Source organism: Cervus canadensis, chromosome 10 (assembly GCF_019320065.1).
Source record: "Cervus canadensis isolate Bull #8, Minnesota chromosome 10, ASM1932006v1, whole genome shotgun sequence".
Taxonomy (NCBI): Eukaryota; Metazoa; Chordata; class Mammalia; order Artiodactyla; family Cervidae; genus Cervus; species Cervus canadensis.
Window position 1 is genome coordinate 38,691,292 of NC_057395.1, and position 12,255 is coordinate 38,703,546.

The 12,255-nt window shown below is 39.1% G+C and overlaps 1 pseudogene; it reads left to right on the forward strand.

Annotated features, from left to right (window-relative positions):
- Positions 1-4,460: 4,460 nt before the first annotated feature.
- On the forward strand, positions 4,461-11,608 carry LOC122448890 (annotated as a pseudogene).
- Positions 11,609-12,255: the final 647 nt, after the last annotated feature.

Genomic DNA, 12,255 nt, shown 5'->3' on the forward strand with positions numbered 1-12,255 from the left:
AACCCATAAAGAACCCTCCTACATTTTATATTCTGACAATACTCTGTGTAAATCGTTGACATTTATCCTTTGGCTTGTGTTAATTGGGTGGTATGGCTTCTGTGTCCTTGTAGGATGACTTTGAGATTTTAGTGTTGAGGAGCAAGAAGCAGAGAGGAAAGGAACAAGTGGGCTCCATGGGGGCAGTGAAGTGATAGTGGGGTGGGTGAGTGGGGAGTGGGGAAACTGATGGGGAAAGGGCAGAGGCATAATCAGAGGATCCACCCAAACCTAGGAGGCCTCCTCCTCACCTGCTTCAGAGACCACCCTCTGCTCGGCATCAACAGCCCATAGAGACCCAAACCTCTTAGCCTCCGAGGATACAGAATAATGGTCCCCCGAAGATGTCCACATTCTAACTCCCGGAACCAGTGAATATGTTCTCTTCTATGGCAAAAGAGACTTTGCAGAACTGACTGACTTAAGGATGTTGGGATTGGAAGGTTAGCCTATCACTTGAAGGGGCACAGTGTAATCACATGGGTCCTTATAGGAGAAGGGGAGAAGGATCCAACTCACTGAAGGGGATGTGGTGAGGAAAACAGATCAGAGAAAGACTCAGAGAAACACAAACAGACAGATCAAAGATCTTGGTTCTGAAGATGGAGGAGGGGCCATGAGCCTAGGAGTGGAGGTGCCTCTAAAAGGCCAGGAGCAAAGCCAGGGAATGGATTCTCCCCTACAACCTCCAGAAGGAACCAGGCCCTGTCGACATTGATTTTAAGACTTCTGATCTTCAGTGCTGTGAGATAACGCAACTGTTGTTTAAGCCACCAAATCTGTGACAATTTCTGCGGCAACAATAGGAAACTAGTATGTCTCTCCACTCACTGAAGAGTTACTGTTTTATAGCTCTGCTCTTCCAAATCTTGATGGCCTCTCCAGGCTTCAAAGTTTGTGTCATTACTGACTATGAGGAAAACCTGTTGTGTTTTAACATGCTGAGCATACTTTCCTCTAAACAAATTATGAACTTAATGTGAAAGACTCTCACTGGGGCCACAGAAACGGGTACTATTCCACTTATATGTCAACTGACAAGAAACATGGGAGCCCCACACCCACAGGGCGAGGTAGCCACTGAGTAAGAAAAACCCACCTGCTCGAGCATCCTCCTTGTCTTTCTTACACCATCTTGGGAATATTAACTTTCAGGAAAACAAAAGTTCTCAACTTGCTGAAGGAATACTTTTCAGCTAAAAGCACTGAAACAAAAATCTCCCCTCATAAACATAAGCATATTTCCAAGAACCACAGATGCCTGAGAAAACATGAAAAAAGAGCTGACACTTAAGGAAACATAATTTTCATACTAGACCAGAGGAAAATAATCATTAGTATCCTTAGAGAGATGAGAGGTTATCCCAACAAGAAAAATAAGGGTGATCTGATTACAAAGGTGATCAGAGTAGTTGGAAAATAGAAACAATCATTATTCCCCAACTCCACAAACACATTTCACTACATAAGCTGAATTACATAATGGAAATGTGAAGATTAAATTGAACCTGAAAACAAGAGCTGAAGGATTATTCAGGAATAGAGTGAAAAATAAAGAGTAATGAATTATAAGGAAAAAGAGGCAAGGAAAAATAGGTAAAGAGTCCACTGAAAGTCTAGCATGACTTGTGGGGGGGGGGGAGTCATATCAGATACATCTAATTGAAATTCTTGGTAAGGATAGAGTTATTTAGGTGCCAAAAAAGAAAGAAAGGGAGAAAGGGGGAGAAGGAGAGAAGAAAGGAGGAATGAAACAAGGAAGAAATGGAGAGGGAAGAAACGAAGGAAGGGAGGGAGGGAGGGAAAAGGGCAAAGTGCAAAACAGGTTACCTAAAATTTTTAAGTAGACTAGCATATGGCTCCACATCTGCAAGAAATCCATAGAGCAATATATTATATCCATAGAAAAATAATTTTAAGCTTGGGACTCAAATACAGAACCAAAACATCATATAATTTTGAAGGCAGAAAAAAAAAAAAAAGATATTTTCAAATAGGAAGATTCTATAGAAAGTTTACCTCTCCTGGAACCCATTCCTAAGGAATTACTAGATGGCGTACTTCACTAAATAACAACAATGTGTGAAGTAATTAGCCTCCAACTAATAAAAAAATTAAAAAAAAAAACAAAAAAAACAAGTCACTCCACCTGAAGTCCAAAAGCAGGAAGAAAAGGAACACAAACAAATCAATGTGTGGAAAAGGATATCTAGTATTGTCTAAGTCTGATGAAATAGATATCAATTTATCAGCAATAAAATTCATTTGACTAAAAAAAAAAAAAAATAACAACAATGAAGTTGGGGAAAAGCCATCACGGAGTTCAAGAAATAATGCAAAGTAATGAAACCAGTAAAGTCATGACATTTTAATTCTATATGCTTTTGACGCACAATACAACTTAGGAAACCATTACTTGAAAAGTAGAGGAATCAAGGTCTTAAAATAATAAAAATCTGCAAATATCAATTCCACATGCTTTTCAGAAAGTCAGTCCAATGGGTAGACAAAAAGAGGGATTGAAGTGCCAAATTGCTGACTGTTCGGCTGCTGAGAGAAGAAAGTAAAGAAGATGGACTGTCAGCTTTTATAGAAAAACATAAGGTTACCAATCTGGAGAATAATAATACGATGTATAACTTTCAAACCACAAAAATATTGAAAAAGGAAGGGCAGAAGGGATAAAGGGATGAGGGAGAATGAAGAAAGGAAACAGGAAAAGAAATAAGAACACAATAGTTTAAAATGAAAGTAAAATAAATGGCAAATATAAGCCAAGGTAGGAAGTACAATACTAAATATTTCAATTAATGCAGTAAAAATAAATGGGTTAAATCCAGTGTGTGTGGGAGGGCAGGGGGATTCTTAGACTGACCCTAAAATAGAAAGCATAAACAACTTAAGAATACATACATAAATCACTGTCTACAGAATACACACATAAATCAAAATGCTACAAAAATGGAAAATAATGGGATAGAAATAGATAAACTAGTAAATGTTAGCACTTTGGCACTATTACTGTGAGCCAAAACATAACCAAAGCAGAAAACATATTTTGTTAAAAAGACACAAGTAAGAGAAGTACCTTTCCTGGAACAGGAAGAGAGAGAGAGGAATGTAAGAGTGGTTAAAAAAAAGTTGATCAATATTCAGTTCATTTCAGTCACTCAGTCATGTCCAACTCTTTCTGACCCCATGAACCTCAGCACGCCGGGCCTCCCTGTCCATCACCAACTCCTGGAGTCCACCCAAACCCATGTCTGACTCAATGGACATCCAACCATCTCATCCTCTGTCCTCCTCTTCTCCTTCTGCCCTCAATCTTTCCCAACATCAGGGTTTTTTCAAATGAGTCAGCTCTTCTCATCAGGTGGCCAAAGTACTGGAGTTTCAGCTTCAACATCAGTCTCTCCGCTGAACACCCAGGACTGATCTCCTTTAGGATGGACTGGCTGGATCTCCTTGCAGTCCAAGGGACTCTCAAGAGTCTTCTCTAACACCACAGTTCAAAAGCATCAATTCTTCGGCGTTCAGCTTTCTTTATAGTCCAACTCTCTCATCCATACAATATAATAGAGCACATTTACAGAATGAAAGACAAAACCAGTACACTATCTCAACTGATGCTGAAAAAGTATTTGATAAAATTCAACACCCTTTCATGATTAAAAAAAAAAACAAACACAACACTCAACAAAGTAGGAATAGAAGGAAACTATCTCAACATAATATAAGCCATATGTGAAAAACTCAGAGTGAACATCACACTCAGTGATAACACTGAAAACTCTTCCTCTACAATTAGCAACAAGACAAGAATGCCTATTTTCATCTTTTCTATTCTACATAGTAGTAAGTTCTAGCCAGAAAAATTAGGCAAAAATAAATAAATAAAATGCATCCTAACTGGAAAGGAAGAAGTAAAATTATCTTTGTCTGCCTATGATATGATCTTCTATGCAGAAAAACCTAGAGATTACACACACACACACACACTGCTAGGACTAATCAATGAATTCAGCAAGCAGCAGGATACAAAGTCAATACACAAAAATTGGCTGCACTTCAATACGGTAGCAATAAATAATCTGAAAAGAAAATTACAAAAACTATTCCATTTACAACAGCATCAAAAAAATAACATACTTGGAAATTAAGTTAACTAGGAAGGTAAAATTCTTGTACAATGAAAACTAAAAAAAAAAATTAGTGAAAGAAATTAAAAAAGATATAGTAAATGGAAACACATCCCATATTTATTGATGGAAAACTAAATATAAGATGACAGTACTACTCAAAGCAATCTACAGGTTCTATGCAATCCTTATCAAAATCCCAACCTCATTATTTGTAGAAATAGAAAAAAGTCATTCTAAAATTTCTATACAAAAAAGATCTTCACGACCCAAATGATCACAATGGCGTGATTACTCACCTAGAGTCAAGTGGAATGTGAAGTCAAGTGGGCCTTAGGAAGCATCACGACAAACAAACAAAGCTAGTGGAGGTGATGGAATTCCAGTTGAGCTATTTCAAATCTTAAAAGATGATGCTGTGAAAGTGTTGCACTCAATATGCCAGTGAATTTGGAAAACTGAGCAGTGGCCACAGGACTGGAAAAAGGCAGTTTTCATTCCAATTCCAAAGAAAGGCAATGCCAAAGAATGCTCAAACTACCACACAATTACACTCATCTCATACACTAGTAAAGTAATGTTCAAAGTTCTCCAAGCCAGCCTTCAACAGTACGTGAACCGTGAACTTCCAGATGTTCAAGCTGGATTTAGAAAAGGCAGAGGAACCAGAGATCAAATTGCCAACATCCATTGGATTATTGAAAAAGCAAGAGAGTTCCAGAAAAACATCTACTTCTGCTTTATTGACTATACCAAAGCCTTTGACTGTGTGGATCACAACAAACTGTGGAAAATTCATCAAGAGATGAGAATACCAGACCACCTGACCTGCCTCTTGAGAAACCTGTATGCAGGTCAGGAAGCAACAGTTAGAACTGGATATGGGACAACAGACTGGTTCCAAATAGGGAAAGGAGTACATCAAGGCTATATATTGTCACCCTGCTTATTTAACTTATATGCAGAGTACATCATGAGAAATGCTGGACTGGATGAAGCACGAGGTGGAATCAAGATTGTAGGGGGAAATATCAATAACCTCAGATATGCAGATGACACCAGCCTTATGGCAGAACGCGAAGAAGAACTAAAGAGCCTCTTGATGAAAGCGAAAGAGGAGAGTGAAAAAGTTGGCGTAAAGCTCAACATTCAGAAAACTAAGATCATGGCATCTGGTCCCATCATTTCATGGCAAATAGATGGGGAAACAGTGGAAACAGTGACAGACTTTATTTTTTTGGGGCTCCAAACTCACTGAAGATGGTGACTGAAGCCATGAAATTAAAAGACGCTTGCTCCTTGGAAGAAAAGTTATGACCAACCTAGACAGCATATTAAAAAGCAGAGACATTATTTTGCCAACAAAGGTCCGTCTAGTCAAAGCTATGGTTTTTCCTGTAGTCATGTATGGATGTGAGAGTTGGACTATAAAGAAAGCTGAACACCAAAGAATTGGTGCTTTTGAACTGTGGTGTTGGTCAAGACTCTGGAGAGTCCCTTGGACAGCAAGGAGATCCAACCAGTCCATCCTAAGGGAAATCAGTCCTGAATATTCATTGGAAGGACTGATATTGAAGGTGAAACTCCAATACCTTGGCCACCTGATGCGAAGAACTGACTCATTGGAAAAAACCCTTATGCTGGGAAAGATGAAGGCAGGAGGAGAAGGGGACGACAGAGGATGAGATGGCTGGATGGCATCACCGACTCAACGGATATGAGTTTGAGTAAGCTCTGGGAGTTGGTGACAGGCAGGGAGGCCTGGCGTGCTGCGGTCCATGGGGTTGCAAAGAATCAGACAGAACTGAGCAACTGAACTGAACTGAACTGAAAATTTCTATGGAATCTCAAGTAACCTTGTATAGCCAAAACAATTTTTTACAGGAAGAACAGTCCTGATTTCAAAACTTACTACAAAGTTACAGTAATCAAAACTCAAAACAGTGTGTTACTGGCACACACATAGACCAAGGGAATAGAATAGAGAGCACAGAAATAAATCCTTGTATATATGATCAAATTATTTTTGACATGGCTGCCTAGACCATTCAGTGGGGAAAGGATCAGTTCAGTTCAGTTCAACTCAGTCACTAGATGGGGAAAGGATAGTCTTACCAACAAATTGTGCTGGGAAGACTGGATATCCAACACAAAAGAATGAAGATAGATCCTTACCTAACATCATATACAAAATAAAACCCAAATGTAAGACATAATACTATAAAACTCATAGGAAAAAGCATAGAACAAAAATTTCACAAACTGGATTTTGGCATTGATTTCCTGGCTATGACATCAAAAGCACAGGCAATAGAATAAAAATTATTAATTGGATTTTATGAGAAATTAAAAATTTTGTACATCAAAGACAGTCTTGACAGAGTAGAAAGGTAACCCCACAGAAAGGAAGTATTTGCAAATCATATATCTGATAAGGGCTGCTGCTGCTGCTGCTAAGTCGCTTCAGTTGTGTTCGACTCTGTGCAATCCCATAGACGGCAGCCCACCAGACTCCCCCGTCCCTGGGGTTCTCCAGGCAAGAACACGGGAGTGGGTTACCATTTCCTTCTCCAATGCATGAAAGTGAATGGTGAAAGTGAAGCCACTCAGTCGTGTCCAACTCTTAGCGACCCCACAGACTACAGCCTACCAGGCTCCTCCGTCCATGGGATTTTCCAGGAAAGAGTACTGGAGTGGGGTGCCATTACCTTCTCCGTCTGATAAGGGAGTAGTACCCAAAATATAGAGAACAACAACATAAAATTAAACAGTATAAAAACTTGGCAAAGGACTTGAAGAGATACTTCTCTGAAGATATATAAATGGTCAATAAAAACATGAAAATATGATCAATATCACTCATCATTAGGAAAATGAAAAATCAATAGTAAAATGAGATACCATTTCACAGCCATGTCAAATCAAAAAGTCCAGAAAATAAGAAGTGTTGGCAAGGGTGTGAGGGAACTGGAACACTTGTGCATTGTTGGTGGGAATGTCAAGTCATAAAGGTACTGTGAAAAGCATTATGGCAGCTCCTCAAAAAAATTAAAAATAATATTGCCACATTTTCAACCATTTGTTCTTGGTATACACACAAAATAATTAAAAGCATGGTCTTGAAGAGATATTTGCACATGTCAATAGCAACGTTATTCACAACTGAAACTTGGTTACAACCCAAGTGTCCATCAATGAGTGAATGGGTGTGTATAATGTGGTATAACCATGAAATATTACACAGCCTTAAAAAGGGAGGAAATTCTGCAATATGCTCTAATATGGATGAACCCCATGGACATTATGCTAAGTGAAATAATCCAGTCACAAAAAGAAAATTTACATGAAATACTGAAGATAGTCAAAATCATAGAGACAGAAGTTAAAATTATGGTTTCCAGGAACTGGCAGGAAATAAATGGGGACTTACTGTTTAGTGGGTATAGGATTCCAGTCTTACAAGATGAAAAGAGTTATGGAGACGGACAGTGGTGACAGTTGCAAAACATTATGAATGTATATATAATATCACTAAGTTGTACACTTTAAAATGATTAAGATGGTGAATTTCATGTTATGTCTATTTTGCCACAATGAAAAAAATTAGAAAAAAAGAGATGCTGAACTTCCTTTATAATTAATTAAATAAAACTTAAAACAATAAAAAAGGTAGAGATCAAAAACACTGCAACAGAAATGAATAATGTCTTGAATGTGCTAGTTAGTAGACTGTATATGGCTGAGAGAAGAATCCCTGAGCTTGAGGAGACCTCAATAGAAATTTTCAAGAGAAAAAAGAATAAAAAAGAAGTAACAGACTATCCAAAAACTGTGAAACAAATACAAAATGTATAACATACACATAACAGAAACTCCAGAAGGAAAAGAGAGAGAGAAAAAGTATAAAATATTTGAATCAATAATGACTAAGGGGATTTCGCTGGTGGTGCAGTGTTTAAGAATCTGCCTTACAATGCAGAGGATGCTTGTGGGAGAACTAGGGTCCCACATGTGGCAGGGCAACGGGGCCCACATGCCACAGCTACTGAGCCCACACTCTAGAGCCTGCAAGTCACAACTACTGAAGCCCATGCTCTGCAACTAGAGTCCAAGTGCTTCAAAAAAAGATCCCAGATGATGCTCAGTAAGATCCCCCATGTTGCAACTAAGACCCAGTGCAGCCGAATAAATAAATAAACTTTAAAAAATGACTGAGAATTTTTCCCAAATTAAAGTCCAACACCAAACCACAGACCAGGAAGCTCAGAAACACCAAGCAGAATAAATGCAATAAAACAAAACCCCCAAAACTCTACACCTAGGCATATCATTTTCAAAGTGCACAAAGTCAAAGATTAAAAAATATTAAGGAATTCGTCAGGTAAAAAACAACAACAACAAAAACCCACAACCTTATCTATTAAGGAACAAGGATATGAATTATATAAAAAATCTCAGAAATCATGCAAGAAGAAAGTGGAGTGAAGTATTTTAAATGTTGAGGGGAAAAAAAAAAAAAAAGCCAATACTTTAGAATTCCGTACCCTTCAAAAGTGAGGGATAACGACTTTCTCAAGCAAACAAAAGTTGAGGGAATTTATTGCTAGTAGGGGCTTTCCAGGTGGTGCTAGTGGTAAAGAACCCACCTGCCAATCCAGGAGACACAAGAGATGTGGGTTCGATCCCTGGGTAGGCAGATCCCCTGGAAGAGGGCACAGCAACTCAGTCCAGTACTCTTGCCTGGAGAGTCCCATGGACAGAGGAGCTTGGTGGGCTATAGTCCATAGCATTGCAGAGAGTCAGACATGACTGAAGTGGCTTAGCATGCACACACGTGCATATGTAGGGCAAGGGGTATATGGAAACTCTGCTTTCTGCTCCGTTTTTACTGTAAACTACTATAAAAAAAATAAAGTCTGTTTCCTTAAGTAGAGGGAAGAATTAATCAATACAGAAGAAAAATTAAATTGAAACATTACCAGTAGAAGTACAGACATTATCAATAAAACCAACAGTTTAAAAGTGGCAAGTGTGATCAAGAACATTAACTGAAAAAAGACTTCTGAACCTTCTAAAAATGACTAACATTATAAACATATATTTATACCACTCATGTCTGCCGTTACTCAGTCCAGAAACAGTGCCATTTAAGCAAAGTAAGCAGAGAAAGAGAGGTCCTGCCAGATTCTGATGAAGAATACAATGACAGAATTGTCTTATAATTCAAAACATTTGTAGAAAAATAGCCTATGAGAATTAAGTGCATTCAGTATACTGGAGTCAAAATCATTGAACAATTTAGTTTTAAAAGTTTGGTGGAAAATGAAGTGCAATTTTAAATCCTTTAACTGAGTGTTTCCAGAAAAGTTCTCGGTCCCCACAAAAAGAAGCCTAATATAATCTCCTCTTTGAGCTCTAAAATGATTTAAAATAAAAAAAGTCAATAATTTTAAAGCCTTAAATTAATGCACTTCCACAGAATATTTGTGGCATCCTCATCTTATCTGGAAAGTCTCTATTCAATCCCCCCAAACTTCTCTTTAAAAAGATATAAAGGCACACGAGAGGAAGGAAGCAGTCCTCTTCCAAAACGCTAGTCAATTATGCTTCCATTTTCCCCACCTCCAGCCAAGACTACCATAAGGACTGTTATAAAGTCTATCCGTTGACTTTTTAATAAATAGGTCATTTCAGAACAGAAAGCCTCAGATCTAATAAAAAGGTGATCTACGGCAGAACTTTGCCAAAAAGGAAAAAGCAAAGAAATAAAAACAAGAGATGATGACAGAGAGAAAAGAGGGAGAAGGCAGGAACAGAGGGAGGAGGAAGATGGCAAGACAAAACAAAACAAAACAAAACAAAGGCAACAAAAACAACCCCATAGGCTGTAAAAATTCTCAAAAATATTGGACAGTGTCAAGGCTTTGATTGTGACCTTCACTGCAGGAATTCTCAGATAACTGAAGGGCTGCTGCCCCCTCATGGTGAACTGAAAGATCTCATTTAGAAGCGCGGATTCTGCAGTCACACATTTATTAATATATCCTGACTTCTCTTTTTCTGAACTACTTGTTTTTCTTAAAAAGCCACACACTTTTTCTATAGAAAACACCCACTCTTCTTGACATATAATTAAAAATAACTGATTTAATTTTTGATGACTGTGGTATTATATAGCACATGCATAGGAAAGGAACAAAAAATAGAAATTCACTTGAAGTTTTTACTTGGATTGAGATGTCAAACTCTTTTTTTCCCAAACATGACTGTGGGGCGAAACAGTCTGATGTTACATGTTACAATTCTTCCCTGAACACACACTCCACAAATCTAACAGTGAAATTACAAAGTTTAGAGAATAGTAAAGTTGAAAGTGATCTTATGGCCTCATGTCCACCTTCCCTGAAACAACCTGACTGAAAAATCAAAAATCTTTCCTTCTTGTCTTTTGTATTGTCTTTCCAATTTCATGTCTTATGTCAAGCCATGTGATCCTAGCTATAGAAATGGGCAAACTCAATAAATTCACCTGCAAGAAACTTTCATATCTTATAGCAAAGCAAAGCCGCATGCCTTTTTCTTCTTCAGGGAAGAATATGCTGTAGTGTGAATTTTGATCCAGGCAAAAAAATGACCTCAAAATCTAATCTTTTAATTGCCTGTCTCATCCTACTAGAATATAAATTCCAGGAACGTAGGGAACTTGTCTATCTCGTTCTAGGTCATAGGCAATTTAAAACACTTCTGTGTCAATGCAAAAATTAACGTTGGTGTTTACACAATGACAATCATCATTTTTTCCCCCACTAGCACCTGTATCTTGGCTGCATTTTTCAAAGCACCTGATGCCATATGGACAAAAATTTCTCCATCTATCCACAAAACTATATTAGTTTTCACTTAAATTAAAATTCAAAGAGGAGCCGGCCTCTCGTGCCCACGACACACGTGGAAGTGGCAAAGGTGGGTCTTGTTCAGGGACATCTCGCCCGTCCTGAAGGACCCCGACTCCCGCCTCCTGGTGAATCGCCTGAAAAAGGCCCACAGTGGCAGAATCGACCCCATCGCCGGGCCTAGACTCCCGCGGTTTCCTTGTTTGATCTGTCCCTGGCCCAGGAGCTGGGCTTGGGCTACGTTCTCATCCGAAATCAAGGGAAGCTGCCGGCCCCCACCGTGCGCGCCTCATATGCGCTGAAATACGGGAGGCTGAACTGGAAATCCAGAGAGATGCCCTGGGACCGGGGCTGAAGGTGGTGGTTGGGGACTGTTCTGCCCACCACTGGTGGAACCATGCGCGCCGCCTGGGAGCTTCAGGGCCACTTGCGGGCTGAGGTTGCTGGAGTGTGTGAGCCTCGTGGAGCTGACCTCACCGAAGGGCAGGGAGAAGCTGGGTGGTTGTGCCATTCTTCTCCCTCCGGCAGTATGAATGACCCCAGACCCAAGCCACCTGGAAGAAGAGAGGACCAGCATGGGCAGATGCAGCAACCCCCACTGGCCACCAGGGGGCACTGGCTGCCCGCCTGGACTTGCTCTGTGTCTGTGACAGTGACTTTCTTTCAGAGTGGGGCTGCCCCTCGGGTCCTTGCTGGGCTCTGGAAGCCTCATGGCCGGGAGCTGTCGGCTGGTTGAAAGTGGAACGAGAAAAAACAACTTTCTAGGAAAAAAAAATTCAACGAGGATGAACTTTGAGAAACTACTGAATTTACTTTGATCTCTATTTTCAAATACTAACCTAATGCTTATGCTTTGTAAGCCAAGACTCAATCTTGAAAAAAAGAAAAGCTCCTTGTATCCAGCTTTACTGGAAGCATAATAAATACTGTAAGATATTTAAAGTGTATATCATGATGATTTTATATAAATATGGATTGTGAAAGCATTCCCCCCATCTAGTTAATTGATGCATCTAAGATGCAACTTATACAAATTATATTCATCACTGGGGCTTGAAATGGGGTTCCCAATAGTTGCATCTTAATTCTTAGAAACTAAGTGAACTTTGGTATTTCCATACCTTCTTTGAATGCTTCAATAAGAACCTCTTCTCCATCAAATCTGTGTAAAAACTAAGACTTTT